Raw genomic sequence first — 18,773 nt, 5'->3', positions numbered from 1 at the left:
TAAGGGCACTGAAAAGGGGGAAAATCTCAAGGAGAACCCTGAAAATAGTGGAGGCAGCCATCCAGACTGAACCCCATGATACAAGGGCCACAGAGACTCAAACCAAGCCCATACTCATTCAAGACGGTAAGGAACAACATGCAACTGTTACAGACACAGATGCCCAAATAGAAAATGCACATGTCTGTGATAAAGATGTTCAAATGGAGGCACTATCCTCCAGCAATACGGCCACCCAAACATTCCATGATAAAGAGACACAGACTATGGGCATTCAGAATTGTAATAAGAGTACCCAGATAGATCTTCAACCCAAAGATGTTTTGATGAACAACAACCCTGGTATAACAAAACTCCAAGAGGATCTGGCACAAGCTCAATGGACTATAGAGAAGCTTGAGGAAGAGACTGTTCCTCAGAAGAAATACCAAGAATTACAGTAGCAATTAAGGAACATCAATGCATCAGAGAACGAAGCCTTCGATAAATATCGAAGGGCAGAAGAAAAAGTTGAAGAGGTAAAGAACAGACTGAAAACAGTCAGAAGTCAAATGGATACTCTCTTTTCTTTATATACAGATGTTCTAGCATGTAGATCACCTGCCAAAAACTATGCTCTATTTCTGTTAGAAAGATATTTATAGTTAAAAATTAAGGTTTTTAAGGTAGGGAAAGCTATAGAATTAAAAATTGTTGATGATTTTATAAACTGCTGTAAACACCATGGAATAAAAGTTCAATGATTACTTTGTGAGTTTTATCTACATAATTTTATATTGGAAGAGGAAATGGAGAAGAATCCTAATCCTTTTGTGGGTGATGTACAGTTTCAAGCATTTATTTCATTTGTTGTTAACCAGCTGAAGTGGCTCAAGGCCCATAACACTTTTCAGATACCAAAAAATGGGCTAGACCTTTGGGTTAGGGGTGAACTGAAAAACCCATTACAACTACTGGCTAAACACAAAAGCCTAATGAAAAAGGAGGGAGTGATCCAGACCTTGGGACCCATCCACAAAGAAGTTGTCCAACAAGGGGTAGAATATTTCCTCTCTATCAAAGACAATTCCTTGGCATTAGCTAAATTCATATGGAAGACTGCCAATTGGAATATACAAGACAGAGAGCCATTCAACTACAAAAACTTCAAGTTAGTTGCAGATCGCCTGGTTACCTATAGTAACCTCATTTTGAGGGAAGGATTGTATTGTCTTGGTTGTAGGTTTCGAAGTCCTATTATCTAGTATCCTGCAGAAGGGTACAAGGCCATATATGAGTTGCCTGAAGGGAAGACAAGGCCCATCTTTGAAGTTTTAGCTACAAATCATGGTTTTAGACCACTGCATGACAATCCCTCTCCAGCCTATTCCTTGACTGCTTTACATGCAAATTACATGGTTTTCATGAGGCCATGAAAAAGGGTAAGTAGGGGGGTGTGTTGAGCTATGGAAAAGGTATGAATTTGCCATTTATTTCCTTATATTTTTCTTTAATCATAACTCCTTTATATTCTAAGATGATAATATATCAAAGAATTATAGCGAAAACTAGGGAGTTATTGATTATTGTAAATTAGTTAATTATTGTCTTTTTCCATGCAGGAAATAGAAGAAATGGAAAACTACCATTTTGAAGGAAAAGACAAAATAGAGTAACTGTTGTTCCTTCACCAGGAAGCCATATCCAGACAAGCAGATCAAGATGGAGCGCACAGTTAAGGATAAGAACGGAAAATCGCAGCATCAGTGAAAGAAGGCAAAGGGTTGACTGGAGTTAGAAGATGGAGCGTATCCCTCAGGATCTCTTGATCCTAAGGGATTGGTGTTTCTCAGTCTATCTGTTATTTCTTGTTTTATTCGCCTGGCCATTATAAAAGGGATAGCGCTTGTAAAGATTAGGGGTCAATCATCGATTATTGTTATTCAGAACTCACTGCTGTATTTCCACTTTGATCATCGACTCTCGTTGATTAAAATAGAGTATGATTGCCTGTAACATTTTCGCATACGATTAATACATAAGTCGGTTGTTGTTCCATTCTTTTATACTAAAGTAGTTCGACGATGCTTCACTAGCAACTCAGGGCCCTGCCCTGGTGGATCCACTTGCTATCTGTACCAGTACTTTCAATCGCAGTCGTGTGATGGTTTGGTTTGATTTATGTTTATTTGAATCGCATTGCTTTACTATTCCTTGTTTCCAAAGTTTACGAATTGTTTTGTTGTGTATTCTGTAACTGAATCGCGTTGCCGTTCCTTTTCATCATAATAAGACTGTTACCCTTTGCAAGCTATATTGTTATGTTGTTCATTTCAAGTATAAAGCTTCGTTGTTCATTCCAGTAGACTGACTTTGTTGTTCATTACAGATTGTTGTTCATTTCTATTGAATAACATTGTTGCTCATTTCTTTTATGCAAATATTTGGTTTTGCCTTTTAGCATCATTACAGTTAACGTAGTTATTCCATTTTCTATTAGCAGCATTGTTGATTTAATTCCTTTTCATTTCTAATCAATCGCTTTGGTGTGGAGTGTGAGATCAAGAACTGTAAAGAACATTGTCTATTACTGTCAGAGTTCTCAGATTGAGGATCTTGTTTATGTCTGATTTCATTTACATCAGTTGACAAAGGAAAGAGTTATTGCTACTGCATCCTTGACTGATAATTGCCTGAGTGAATGATTTAGTTTCAGAGCATTGAGTTTCTTTTAATTGCAAGTAGATTTTCTTTCAAGCATCTGTTTACTCTTGTATTTGAAGCACTGTACTGCAAATTGGAAAACATTACTCTTGGATTAAATTGTCGCCTCAGACTGAGTACACTCTTGAAATAAAAAATCGTTCTTGGATTGAAAATTAATGTAGGATAAATAGGAGTTAAAAAGACACATTTTATACCTCAACAACAGGCTTCTTCATGAAATTCTTCCATCACCTTATTGTTCTCTATTTCTACTAAACACAACAACAATACAGCCATCGGGTCCTACCAATATAATAAGCCATTTGATATAACGTACTTTTGGGCATGTAATCTCAAACTTTGATATTTAGAGGAACCTAGTCCCAATGGACATCTAAAAAACAAGAGATAATGGACAACATTTTTATACCACTGAGACCTCCCATACTTGGCATAAATTTTTTGCTCAGATGTTCTGATGCTGCTCTGGTGCTCTTCCACCCTGCGATTTTCCATGACTAAATTTATCCCAAGAGCTGGGAATTTAGCTTCAGATAAGATATTAGCTAACCACTGGCCTTTGATGAGCTTGGTAGGCCTGATTTCGAGCTCATATTCCTGTATTTTGTCTATCCATTTGCACCTCTTCCCTTCACTATCTCCCTGCACGAGAATGTCTTTGATTGTAGTCGTCGGGACAAATGTTGTGACCTTGGACTGCAGTACATACATACGAAATGCTTTGAGCACATTAACCAGTGCATACACCTATTTTTCCAATATGTCATACTTCAACTCAATGTCCCTTAGGACTTGGCTGAAAAAGGCGATAGGCTGCTCGTGTCCTTCCTTGTTTTTTTGTAATAGCACTGTAGCAATGGTACGTGGAGAGGCAAAATAAAATATATAGAAGGGCATTGAACAATTATGGTTGACTAGCACCGGGGCCTCAACCAGAGCTTCGTTGATCCTAGTGAAATTAGAATCATGGGAGGCAGTGTGCCATTTAATTTCGTTCTCCTTCCTGAGCATATCGGTGATACTTTTAACTATCTCAGCATAGTTAGGTATGAACCGCCTTAAGAAATTTATCCTCTCCAAAAAGGCTTGGACTTCTTTTTTATTTCTTGGTAGGGGGATAAGGTCGATGGCTTTGACCCATTCAGGATCAATCTTCACCCCTTCTTGTGCTACTATATGTCCAAGCAGCTTTCCTTCGATCAGGGCGCACTGAGATTTCTTTGGATTGAGAGAAAGGCCATACCTCCTGCACTTCTCGAAGGTAAGTTTTAGGTGGAGGATATGTTCTATGTCTGTCTTGGAAAACACTGTGATATCATCCAAGTAGACTACCACAAACTTATCTTGCTCGCCCACGAAGGCTATGTCCATTTCTCTCTTGAAAGTGGCTCCTCCATTCATCAACCCAAAGGGCATTGGGGTGTACATGAATGTTCCCCACGGGGTAGTGAAAGCAGTCTTTCTCTAATATTCAGGGTGAACCACCACTTGGTTATATCCTAAGAATCCATCCATAATTGACATACTGGCTGCACCCACTACCTTCTGTAGTATACAATCCATCTTGAGTGGCGGGTAGTTGTCTTTTAGGGATGCACAGTTGAGGTTTCGGAACTCCACACATAACCTTATTTCCCCATTCTTCTTCCGGATAGGGACAAGATTAGCCACCCACTCAGAATACCTTAGAGGGACTATGATCTTAGCCTACAACAAATTTCTTACCTCCCTTTCAATGGAGGGGAGTAAGAGTGGATTTATTGGTCTGAGTTTTTGTTTGCAGGGGTTTATCCCACTCTTTAGAGGGATCTTATGCTGAATAATATTGGTATCAAATGGCTTCAAATCATCATATGACAAAGCAAATACATATTTGTAAGTTCTGAATAGATTTAAATACCTTTGTTTGTATTGCGGGGGGTTTAGTTTGGACAACCTAGTCGTCTGAGGCTCCTCCTCAGACCCGATGTTGTAGTCTTCAACCTTCTCGTCCTTCTCAGGGGCCAATGATTTGGATGCTATGTCATCTTTATTGAAAATTATTTCTAGTGGAACAAGTCCAGGAGGGATGGTGTTCCCTTTAAGTTGCAATTTTTTTCCCAGCCACGTGTCTTTCCATAAGGTGGATCCTTGTTCAACTTCTTCCTAGTTGATGGTAGAGAGGGAAAACTCCCCAATGACTGCTATGAAACTTTTAACCTGCTCATCATCTTCAAACACCTGCTAGTGCTTGACATTGTCAGGTATTGAAGGTTTGTGTCTGACTTCTATCTCATATCTGAGGAGTGGATTTTGTGGGGGGCTAAAAGTACTTGCAGCTACCGCAAGAGAGTCAACCATTATGTTCTCTTCCCTTGGCACAAACTGGATGTTGAAGGCCAGGAAGAAATTTTCAATTAAGTCCCACACTTCATTTCGGTATGTCCTCAGCCTAGGATGTTTGGCCTAGCATTGATTTCTGACCTGCCTCACGACCAGTTCGGAATCTCTGTAGACTACCAGGAATTCGATGTTCATCTTTTTTGTTGTTTGTTGTCCCAGAATAAATGCCTCATATTTTGCTGCATTGTTGGTTGCCTCAAATTCAAGTTTGAATGAGAGGGGTATCATGCTGCCTTCCAAAGATACCAACAATGTTCCAGCTCCATTTCCCTCCTTTGAGTTTGCTCCATCGAAGTATAACTTTCGTACCTCATTTTCATTTAAATGTTGGTATTTCACCTTCCTTGTCAAGTGCCCTGATACTTCTTCTAAGAGGCTCTCATCTTCCTCAAATAATAGGCAGGAAATGTCACTATCTCTCCCATACACAGGGGATTTTGTTGAGCCTTTAGTTGGGGTCAAGGTTTTCACAAACTGTGATTCTCTATATATCCTCCTTTTCTCACCTCCAAAAGTGGGGATGGTAGCATAGGTCAAATCCAGCTTGATGGAACCACCCACATTTGACCCCCAAGCTCCGGATAAGAGAATTCCAAACCGAGGAGGTATGTTGGTCACCACTATATCCATAACCACACTCTTGACCAGGATTTGGGCCAATTTTACCACCAGATCCTTTATCATGCCCAAGCCTTGACTCTCTTTGAGTCAAAGGAGTACAAGTCTTTGTATGGCCTAGTGATCTCTAAGCCCAGCTGTTCCATTACAGATATTGGCATGAGGTTGTGTGAAGATCCTAAATCCAACATGCAATTATGAAGCAAAAGTTCATGGACCAGCAACGTCACATAAAATGGTGCAGTAGAGGGATCTGATTCTTTACATGTGGCCTGAAAACAACCATGGGCCTCTCCTCTTGTAGGTTCAAACTATCATGGGTGGTGGAGAGTCGGATGGATGCATAAAGTGGGAGACTTGAGCTTGGTAATGAGGCTGCTTTAGGAGCTCAGTGAGGGGAACAAGAATTTTTACCTTTTCCAGCTCCTTTTGGAGATTGAACGCATGTTGAGCCTTTTCTGCATCTCCCGGTTCTATTTTTTTTTCCTTCCCGTTGCCAGTTATCAGCTGCACCGATGTTTCTTTTCTTGTGTGTCCCTTAGGCTCATATCTCTCTTTTTTTGCAGAGACTCCTACCTTGGGTGGTTCAGGATGCAACTTACCCTTCCCTTTGTCTGGTGCTGGATGAAGCACTTGGGGATCAACTTCCCCTTATTGTTCAGACTCTCTTGTTCTCTTCTTGGAAGATCTTAGATTATACTTACGTTCTGGCTGAGTCTGCATGAACTTTACAAAATGTTGCAGTAATAATCTAGATCTTCATCTTCTGCACTTTCTTCTCTGTAATGAGTGGCCTGCGGGTGAGCCATACTCTCATGTTCATCTTCAGCAAAACCGTCATATATATTGCCCTGCATATCTTGCTTATCCAATGATTGTTCATCAAGACTATCTTTCGAATATAAGGGATGCAGAATTTGATCAAGCTGCTCCTTTCTTTCCCTTAGGAGTAGTTGCAGTGGAGGCCTTCTATATTACTGGTTATAGCTTCGATTGTTGATTTGAGCATTTTGCTTGGAGAGGTTCTTGTTCTCGATTTTGAGCTTCCCAACCTTTAGTGATAAACTTTTAATGAGCTTATCCAAATCATCTATCTTTAGGTCTAATAATTCTTTGTCCAAAATAGAGGAGGATGTCTCCTCTTTCCCTCTCTGGGGTTCCATGGGCTCTTGCTTTAACCTCGTCTTTCTTACCGAGGCCAGATTTGCTTCTACTTCAGGAGCATCAATCTGAAGTTGGTCCTCAGTGGTAGATTTCCTTTCTCTCAGGGTAAAACCAACATCAGAGTCGAAGGATCCCAAGAAAATCACTCGAGCTACAACAGGGGGAGGCTTTATGTTCGATGGTAGGTTATTGAACAACTTATTGAATATTTTGATAAATTTTGTAGCATCCTCCTTTGGCTTTTTCCTTATTGCATTGAACTCAGTAAGGAGGTACTCATGGTTCCTCTTTTCTCCCCATTTCTAGGTGAAAGAGTTTTTAAGCTGCTCCCATGTAGTGATAGAGGCATTAGGCAAGGATTTGAACCATTTTCTAGCCTCTCCATCAAGGGATTGTACAAACAGTATCTAAACACATCCAATTGTTCCACATTTATGTTCTCAGAAAAAGAACTGAAGGTTTCAATGTGATTTTGTGTTTTGTTATCATATTTCCCATTGAATGTAGGCAGATGCTTTAGGTAATCTTGGGGCATTACACTTAGAGGCTGGGGTAGATCAAGAGGTGCATATTTATTAAGAAAAAATCCTGGGAAAGCCATCTAGACTAGTGGAGGGAGATTCAAATTTGCTTGAGGGACTGGGGTTAAGACCCCAGGGTTTGTAAGGGAAGGAAGGTATGTTAGGGCCTTAGGAGTAAGTCTTGAATACTGTGCAGCAGCAGGCTGAGAATTGGAAGAGGTAACTTCGAAGGTTGATGAGATGGTAGCACAGTCTAGGGGAGTTTCTCTTTCCAGACTTTCTTAAAAATCATTTTTTCAAGGTCAAATGCAAATGGGGTTTTCTATTGGGATGTATTTGAGCGAGTATCAGGCCTTTTAAAAGCTATGGTTATTAATGATAATGATAATGGTTATTTGATAACTTATTCAAAGAGTGCTTCGATTTGTCGTATCCTAGGGGAAAATTCCTTCAATAAGTCCCCAACAATGGCACCAAAAGATGTTGTATCTCCCAAAGACAGCCTTGGATTGCTTCAAGACTGGTGCCTGGGCACATATAAAATGGTGTGTCTCAAAATATTTGGATATGCTGGAGACAACACCTATGGTTCTATAGGATTATATGTATCTAGGAAATAGGTTGGTTCATTAATCCAAAGGAATGAAACATGGATTTCAAATACGTCTTCACAAATTCATATCCCATAAATAATCACCAAAAGAGTGGAGGCCAATAGCTTCAATGTCTTACAACTTAATAATCTTTTACAGAGTGGGCGAAAGAGGATACCATAGGAGAGAAACTCATCACACAAAGCTTAAGACCTCAAGAATTCAATGTTGAACACAAAGAGCTCGAGGCCATAAGGATTTCTATGTTATTTGGGTTACAAGAGGAACGAGGTCTAAAGGGAGGACTGAAGGCTATGATTCATATGTTGCACATTTAAATATATAATTGCAACGATCCTCACAGGCATATACATAAACAATGTCAAGACAAATGAATCTGTAGGATAGTAACATGCATTTTCATTAACATACAGCTTACTAACAAATCTATAAGAGAGCTTGAAACATATCTAGCAACAATAACTACATAAATCAGTTGAAGAAGCATGAACATTTACTGAGTAAAAAAGAGGGGAACAGATATTGTAATCCTTTGAAGATGGAATCACCATAGTTTCATTGATATTCCAAAAGACCTGTATTACAAAGGAAATACAGTTTGAAATTATACATGTAGTGTTTTTCCTAGAATTTTTGAACCTCTTCTAAGTCTTGCATTCCTCTATTTATCTGGGAAGCGGGGCAAGAGCATTAATTACATGAAATATATAATGTCCCTATTGTAGGTTTTAACCCCATACAGAAATTACCTGCATACGAATTCTAAAACATAGAAAATAAACAATGCGAGAGTGTAACACATAAAACACATATACACAAAGATTTTCCCCTAGATCCCAAAACCGGGACTACTAGCTTGATTTTTCATTATGTTCCTTTCAATGTTACAATACATATTTATACATGTCGAAGCATTCAATACCATGGATCGAAAACCATTTCGTCCAAAACCATGGACCGAAAACCATCACGTCCAAAACCATGTGCGAAAAACATGCACAAAACCATAGGTAGGTCCGCCCAACCTAATATAGGGTCCAAAACCAAAATTTTCTGGGGCGTTGCCCTCGAACCCATAGAGTGGGGTTACCTACACCCCTCAAACCCCCTGTGACTCCCCCCACTACGCAATCGACGCAATGAAGGGGCGGCTCCACCCCCCTTCTAACCCCCTAGTTAACTATGTGGGCTAGTCGTGGAAAGAATATAACACAACCCAACATTCTTCCACTTGTTGTTTTCTTTCCACAGGGGACCATAAGAGAGCTTAGTCATTTATCCAGCCCTGCAACACCCATTGTTTCTCTACACCAAGAGAACTTCTCATAGCTCACAGATTTTGTCAATGCATCTACAATATTCTTCAAAGTGTCCACCTTTACTAGCAACACCTTTTTGTCTTCTCTCATATCCCTCACAAAGTGATACTAAACATCAATGTGCTTTGTCTTTGAATGATATGCAGGGTTATTTGCCAAGAATATTGCACTTTGGCTGTCACAATCTATCCTTATAGCTCCCTGTACTAACCCCATACTTGAACACAATCTCTGCAACCAAACTGCTTCCTTGCTTGCATGAGTGGCTGCCATGTGTTCTGCCTCTATAGTTGATAGTGCTACTACAGATTGTTTCTTACTCATCCAACTGACTGCACCTCCAAATAGGTTAAACACATACCCACTTGTAGATCTTCTCTGATCCATATCTCTAGCCCAGTCTGCATCAACAAAGCCACGGATATCCAACACTCTGTCCAATCCCAGTCTTCATTGGTGGCACAAACCATAATCACTAGTGCCACGCAAATACTTGAAAACCCGCTTCACTGTTGTCCAGTGCTCCTTCCCTGGTTTTGACATAAACCTGCTCAATACTCCCACAACATGTGCAATGTCTGGTCTAGTACGGACCATGGCATACATCAGGCTACCGACTGCACTTGCATATGGAACATGGGACATGTCCTCTTCCTCTTCTTGTGTCTTGGGACACTGTTCAGCAGATAATTTTACACCTATAGGTGTAGAAATTTTCAATAATATGACACTTATTCCACAAAGATTATCCCGATTATACACTATTGCAGAATACATGCATAATACATAACCTCCTCTACGTTGATCATCAATTTAGCAGCATCAAAAACAATGAAACATCAATAGCATGCACACATTAACACAGTATGTAACCCGGGGAAAGCTTACACCTGAAAACCCCACACTATCTGTATATTAATGATTGAGAACATGTAACATTACATAGTACAATACTCCTCACAAGTATCCAGCACTATCTCCACCTGTTATACACAATACAGCTCAGATCTGATCTCCAAATCTCCCCCGCTGGTTTGCCTGCCTCCACTGCACAATCCTGCAAGAGAATGAATGAATCCAAACTCGTTCCAAGTTCTATTTACCTTGGAAAATCACTCACACTAGAAATCATGTGAGCACAGGCTATATCACTGGGCATATGCAATTCTCATGGGCATACTCAATCATTTGATTGTGCAAGATCTCATGCACAACTATAGTCACAACTGATAGCAATCTCAACCTCTAACACCTGTCTCCACTGAACTGTACATGCACTGAGTTAACTGATGTATTCTTCAGTTGCATTATGAGTTAATAATTAGTGAATTAATTAATAACTAATCCACACAACTCATCACTTAGTCTATTGGCCAGTTAGACTAAATACAACTTGCTCAACTAAGTCAAACTGAACACAACTCCATTAACTGCTCATCCAACTCCACAGAACCCAACCACATGAGTTCTAACTGATGTCCTGCATGAAATAGCTCAACTGACCCACAAAGAAAGTGTATTTCCTTCTGACAGCTGCATGTGCCACATCTGTAGCTCAAATTGAAGTGCTCCAAGAGGATAAGATAAAGTTTATAGTCTAAATATTATTATGAGACAATAATATTTGACTTTTCTATTTTTGACTAGCAGTCTAAAAATAGACTCTGATCACTCCTGCTGTGATCCAAAAATAGAAGTCCATCTATTTTTCCCAACATGACCAATCATCCATAAACAACAAACTGCAACTCATAGACCATGATCCATATGTCTAAAAATAGACATAGTCTAAAAATAGACTTTGCGCCAAAACTTGCCTGCGGGACCACTTAGTGAAGGCGACTCCTTTCCACTAAGCTCCATCATCTTGTTGCATTCTCAACAAGCATTTCTTGTTGCACACTTTTCAACACTCCCTCTCAACAAGAAAGGCTTCCTCTCAAACCTGATCCTGTAACTCTGGAATGTTCTTCATGCAACACGTCTGCCCGGTCCACTTTGCTCCAACAACACTTAGAACAAAAACACTCCCAACTAACCACTCTATTGGGCTAGGAACATACTCTGATGCTGAAGCTCTACCTGCTACTGACAAGTGCTCCCTCTCTGACATCTGCGCTACTGCAACATCTCCATGCATCTCGCACCATTGCACACCTCTCTGTGCCACCTAGCACTGTGCAAAACACTTTTGCCTCTCGCATTGCTGCAGCCTGCATGCCATGCGCTGTCCTGGGATTCCCTACACTGTCGCTCTCTCTGCCGCTCCATCCGAATCTATCTCTACCCAGTCAGTCAGTTTCTGCTACTCCACATCGGGGCTCCAGGTTGGGTACCTCAAGGATCTTGCCCCTCCTCCTTTGGACGATCAATCCACATCACCCCACCTCCTACCTGAACGTATGGCTGCATGCGATCCCTCAGCCCACCTGGCTCGAAGTTTCCCCCTATTGGAGGTCTCTACATGAGTAGATGTCTCTACTCGATCTCCTCTCAGCTTCCCCTGTTGTGGCTGCTCCACAACCTCCTAAAGCTGCTGCACCAATCGTGGCTCCTCCACAATTGTATGAGACTTCTTCTGGCTCTGCATGTTGAGAGGTAATATACCCTCCCTCTCAACCACCAAGTCTCCATCAGTTGCCTCACTGCTCAAGGCTTTTCATGCTTCTTGAACCTTAAGAGCATACAGGTTCTTGACCTGTGAAGAAATCTGCTTCACCTGTCTAGTGATGATGTGTCTAAGGAAAACCTTTCCCTTACTGAAGACTACATCATAGCCTCCGTCTTCTAGCATCACGATCGACACCAAGTTTCTCTTTAGTCCTAGTACATACTTGACATTGGTCAAGATAAGGCGAGCTCCATGCTCCCTCTGAAAAATAATCGTGCCTACACCTGAGACACTATACTTCTCATCATTACCCATCACTATGAGTATCTGGAGATCTTTCTCCTCCAAAGTACTAAACAAACTTTTGTCACCGGTCATGTGGAAAGAAGCTCCACTGTCAAGAAACCAACCACTTCCCGTCATGGATGAAACCATGCATGCGAAGAGTGTGAAGTCCAACTCAAACTGTGAAGCAAGTGAGGTTGCCTCACCTTTGCATCCTTCCCTGGATCCCTTCTTGGACTTCTTCTTTGGGCAATTAGTAGCATAATGACCCAACTCATGAAAACGAAAGCATCTCACCATCGACTTGTCAACCTTCTTCCCATCATTGGAAGAACTGGATTCAGAAAGAGAACCCTTCACCTTCCCCTTCTTCACCTTACTCACTAAGGCACAGTTCTCCTCATCATGCATAGATGAAGAACTGTCTTTGGTGTGCCGTCTAATCTCCTCTTGTACAAGATCCGACCAAAGTCTCTCCCATCCTGGCAATTTCTCCTTCCATTCACCGAGTCCTGGTAGCTATGCCAACTCTTAGGAAGGCCAAGGAGTGCTAGACTCACCATATCCTCATCCTCAACAGTTACCCCCACACTTCCCAGCTCATCCTGGCATTGGGTGAATTTCGTGAGATACTGGGGCATACTGTCTCCATTATCACACCTAATGTTTCTGAGTTTATCCTTGAGCGCCAACTTCCTCTGGTCGCTCTTGCTTTGGAATAATTCTGTCAACGTTTTCCACATCAAATATGGAGAAGCCTTTCCATGGAGGTTGGACACAATGTGATCCCTCATGCCCTCCAATAGAATCCTTCGACACTTTGCTGTCTTCTTTTGCCAATCCCCAACTTGGGCAGCATTAGTAGGTTTTGGGACATCCGCATCTATGAACTCCTTCAAACCATTATCATCTAACACCGCCTCCATCCTGTCCTTCCATGCAATATAGTTCGAGCTGCCCTCAAGGGTATACTCCAATCGCAATCCATTGAAAGACATTTCAACTTTGACACCAAGAAAACATTGCTGCAAATTCAAATTCCACCAGCTTAAAAAACTCAACCGCTTCTGATCTAAAATTCATGAGAACAAAGTATTTCTCGTACAGAGATCGACTATATGGGCATTCACCGAATATCTCACCTTCCAAAAGAAGGATGAATCCAGAAGCTACCTGGCCCGATTACAGACTCTTCCTGAAGAAATAAAATGTAAACACTTTCTGAATAATAGATCTGATGATCAATCCTTGCTTTGATATCCTGTAGAACTTTTTCTACAAATCAACCAGATCTGATACCATGTAGAAATTTTGAATAATATGACACTTATTCAACAGAGATTATCCCGATTATACACTATTGTGGAATACATGCATAATACATAACCTCCTCTACGTTGATCATCAATTTAGCAGCATCAAAAACAATGAAACATCAATAGCATGCACACATTAACACAGTATGTAACCCGAGGAAACCTTACAGTTGAAAACCCCACACTATCTGTATATTAATGATTGAGAACATGTAACATTACAAAGTACAATACTCCTCACAAGTATCCAACACTATCTCCACCTATTACACACAATACAGCTCAGATCTGATCTCCAAATCTCCCCCGCTACTTTGCCTGCCTCCACTGCACAATCCTGCAAGAGAATGAATGAATCCAAACTCGTTCCAAGTTCTATTTACCTTGGAAAATCACTCACACTGGAAATCACGTGAGAACAGGCTATATCACTGGGCATATGCAATTATCATGGGCATACTCAATCCTTTGATTGTGCAAGATCTCATGCACAACTATAGTCACAACTGATAGCAATCTCAACCTCTAACACCTGTCTCCACTGAACTATACATGCACTGAGTTAACTGATGTATTCTTCAGTTTCATTATGAGTTAATAATTAGTGAATTAATTAATAACTAATTCACACAACTCATCACTTAGTCTATTGGCCAGTTATACTAAATACAACTAGTTCAACTAAGTCAAACTGAACACAACTCCATTAACTGCTCATCCAACTCCACAGAACTCAACCACATGAGTTCTAACTGATGTCCTGCATGCAATAGCTCAACTGACCCACAAAGAAAGCATATTTCCTTCTAACAGCTGCATGTGCCACATCTGTAGCTCAAACTGAAGTGCTCCAAGAGGATAAGATAAAGTTTATAGTCTAAATATTATTATGAGACAATAATATTTGACTTTTCTATTTTTGACTAGTAGTCTAAAAATAGACTCTGATCACTCCTGCTGTGATCCAAAAATAGAAGTCCATCTATTTTTCCCAACATGACCAATCATCCATAAACAACAAACTGCAACTCATAAACCATGATCCATATGTCTGAAAATAGACTTTGCGCCAAAACTTGCCTGCGGGACCACTTAGTGAAGGCGACTCCTTTCCACTAAGTTCCATCATCTTGTTTCATTCTCAACAAGCATTTCTTGTTGCACACTTTTCAACAATAGGAATAGGAACCTTCACCGGTTTACTATCATGCATATTAAACCTTTGCAATATTGTCTCGACATACTTCCTCTGGTTTAACCACAGCTTCCTCTTTGCCCAATCTCTTTTAATTTCCATGCCCAAAATATAGTTTGTAGCGCCAAGATCTTTTATGTCGAATTTGGAGGACAATTGGGTCTTCAAATCCTGGATAATTTCTTGTCATTTCCAACCAACAACATATCATCCACATACAAGACTAGATAAATAACACAGTCACCAATTAATTTAAAATACACACAGTGATCTGCTTTGCTTCTGGTGAAGCCAAGTCCCTGTATAATTGTATCAAATTTCTCATACCACATCCTTGGTGACTATTTTAACCCATACATAACTTCTTTAACTTTCATACCAGTTCTTTCTTACCCTTCACCGCAAAGCCTTCAAGTTGCTTCATGTAGATTTCCTCTTCCAAATGCCAGTGAAGAAATGTTGTCTTCACATCCATTTGTTCTACCTCAAAATCAAAAGCAACAACAACAAATAAAAGTAATCTAATAGAAGCTATCTTGGCAACAAGAGAAAAAATACCACCAAAATCAATTCTCGGCACTTGGGAATAACCTTTTGCTACCAATCGAGCTTTGTATTTCTCCACCTTTCCTTCTGCATTTGTCTTCTTCTTGAACACCCATTTGCTTCCAATGGGTTTCCTTCCAACCGGAAAATCCACCAGATCCCAAGCCTCATTTTTGTCCAAAGATGCCATTTCATCAACCATGGCCTCTTTCAAGAGTTTTCCATCCTCAGAATCTATTGCTTCCTTCACAGTTCTGGGATCATCATCAGTAATAGATAAAGCAAAATTTGAACAAAAAGCAGATGGACTATACCTTTCTGGCTGCCTTCTTTCTCGATCTGATCTTCTCACAACCAGAGTTTGTGGCTCTTCATCTTCTGATTCCTCCTCTGTTGTAGAGTTTGATTCTTCCTCCTTTAGCTCAAGCTCTATCTTCTCAAGTTCCTCTGGTTGGACTTCATGCTTAATAACATATTTTACCTCTCTGAATACCACATCTCAGCTGTACACAATCTTCCTTGTTACTAGGTTCCAAAGCTTATAACCCTTTAAACCATCCTTATACCCAATAAAGATGCACTTTTCAGATTTACTATCCAACTTGGTTCATTTCTCCTTTGGAACATGTACATATGCATCACATCCAAATACCCTCAGATGTGAAAGAGAGGGTTTCTTATCAGTCCATACCTCTTGTGGAGTATTATCCTCCAATGCTGATGAAGGTGATCTATTGACCAGGTAACATCCTGTCTCCACTGCCTCTGCTCATAATTCCTACCCTAACCCGACACCACTGAGCATGCTTCTTTCCCTTTCCATCAACGTCTTGTTCATTCTTTCTGCAACTCCATTTTGCTGAGGTGTATATGGAGTAGTCTTCTGCTGTGCTATACCACACTTCTTACAAAATTCTTCAAATTCCTTACTGCAAAACTCTCCACCGTTATCTGTCCCTAGCACCTTTATCTTCTTCTCTATCTGGCTTTCCACCAGAACCTTAAATTCTTTAAACTTGTCAAAGACTTAAGATTTCTTTTTAAGGAAATATATCCATGTATTCCTTGAGAAGTCATCTATAAATTATACATAGTACATAGACTTACCCAGTGATGGAACCTTCACAGGTCCAAACACATCACTGTGCATAAGCTCTAATATTTGTTTCGCCCTCTTACCACCAGAGGGGAAACTCACCCGATTTTGCTTCCCATATACACAATTTTCATAGAAATCAAAATCCATAGAGATGTTACTCATACCTTCTATCATACCTTTACCATGAAGTATTCGAAGGCCCTTCTCTCCAATATGTCCAAGCCTTTGATGCCACAACATGGTCTTCTCTCCAGAGACCACTAGATTTTCTGCTCCACTTTCAGGAACCACTGAACTGTTGCACCCATCAACAATAATGCTACCTTGCAGCTTGTACAGAGTTCCAATTCAAACTCCCTACATCAATACCAGTGCCCCTAGAACCATCTTGCAGGTATCCTTATCGAACATTGTTTTTACACTTGCATCATCTAGCTTGCTTACAGAAATCAAATTTCTGGCTAATGTAGGAATATGCAGAACACTCGGAAGTGTTCTTACCCTTCCACCTTGCAACTTCAACTTTACTTTTCCACAACCAACGATTCTAACCTTCTTGTCATCCCCCAAGAAGACATCACCACCATCATATTTCTCATACTTGTAGAACCACTCTCTATGGGGAGTGAGGTGAAAGGATGCACCTGAGTCAATCAACCATGCCTCATGATCTACATGTGTACTTGAAGAAGCCAAGTACACATCCCCACCTTCATCTGAGGTGGTTTTCGCCTCTGCAGAAGGAGCATCATCAGATCCCTTTCCTTTATTAGGAGATTTAGGTTTACAGTCCCTTTTGTAGTGCCCTTCCTTTCCGCATTTCCAGCACACCACATTTATATGCTTTCCTGTAGATTTAGATCTCCCTCTAGATTTAGATCTCCCTCTAGATTTAGATCTCCCACTCGATGACTTATTTTTGTTTCTATTTTGGGACCGTCCTCGTACAAACAAGGATTCAACATTTTGGCTCTCCATATTTTTCCGTCTCATCTCTGTCAACAAGGATGAGACTATTTCATCAAACTATAAGGCAATTGCATTGCTACCTATTGCAATAACCAGACTATCCCACGAATATGGTAGAGAACACAACATGCTAATGCACTTATCTTCATCTGAAATTTTGATATCAATAGACGATAACTGACTTACCACAATATTAAACACATTTAGATGCTCTGTCACCGAGTCTCCATCTTTCATCCTCAGGTTATACATCTTTTTCCATAGGAATAGTTTATTCACCAGAGACTTAGATTGGTAAAAATTCCCTAACTTGTCCCACAAAGCCTTCGCCGTAGCTTCCCTTGATACATTCAACAATACTGAATTTGAGACACACAATTGTATTGTTCTCTTTGCCTTTCGATCCAACTTCTTCCATTCTTCATCAGACACTCCCGTTGGTTTAGTACCTGGATCTACCACGATCCACTGATCTTTATCCACCAACAGATCCTCCATATTGAGTTTCCACAACTCAAAAATCTGACCATTAAATTTCTCAATCTCTATCTTTCCACTACTCACCATCTTCTTTCACCACCAGAATCAATCCCGCAGATCTCCCACTGAACAGGGTCTACCATAGGCCCGAGCGAAACCCCTCAGCAAAAAAGGCATCCCCTTGAAGCCAAACAGCTCTGATACCAAATGTAGGTTTTAACGCGATACAGAAATTACCTGCATACGAATTCTAAAACACATAAAATAAACAATGCAAGAGCATAACACATAAAACACATATACACAGAGATTTTCCCTTGGATCCCAAAACCAGGACTACCAGCTTGACTTTTCATTATGTTCCTTTCAATGTTACAATACATATTTATACATGCCAAAGCATCCATTACCATGGACCGAAAACCATCGCGTCCAAAACCATGGATCGAAAACCATTGCATCCAAAACCATGTGCAAAAAACATGCACAAAACCATAGGTAGGTCCGCCCAACCTAATATAGGGTCCAAAACCAAAATTTTCTGGGGTGCTGCCCCCAAACCCATAGAGTGGGGTTACCTGCACCCCTCAAACCCCCTGTGACTCCCCCCACTACACAATCGACGCAACGAAGGGGGGGCTCCGGCCCCCTTATAACCCCCCAATTAACTACAATAGTTGTATCAACCTTAAATGTCTATATGGCACAAAAATATTACAGATTTGAATGCTTTAGGATGGGCGGCACGTTTTAGTACATCAAAATAAATGGACCTGAAGGAAAAAGAACCAGGAATTTTTTTTTGAGCCCATCTCGTGATCATATTAGTATGATGGTGCTGTCATGGCATAGAGTATGGCCCCCCTGCACTACCTTACATCATTATGTCTTTTCTGCCACTACTTTCTTCGTCGCCGACTCCCGGATCCGTGTGTTAGCATCCTTCCT

The sequence above is a fragment of the Pinus tabuliformis genome, chromosome 6 (genome assembly GCF_031772625.1).
Source record: "Pinus tabuliformis cultivar Carrire ecotype Pingquan chromosome 6, CPIR1, whole genome shotgun sequence".
Taxonomy (NCBI): Eukaryota; Viridiplantae; Streptophyta; class Pinopsida; order Pinales; family Pinaceae; genus Pinus; species Pinus tabuliformis.
The sequence above is the reverse complement of the archived record's forward strand: the minus strand, read 5'-3'. Positions refer to the sequence as shown.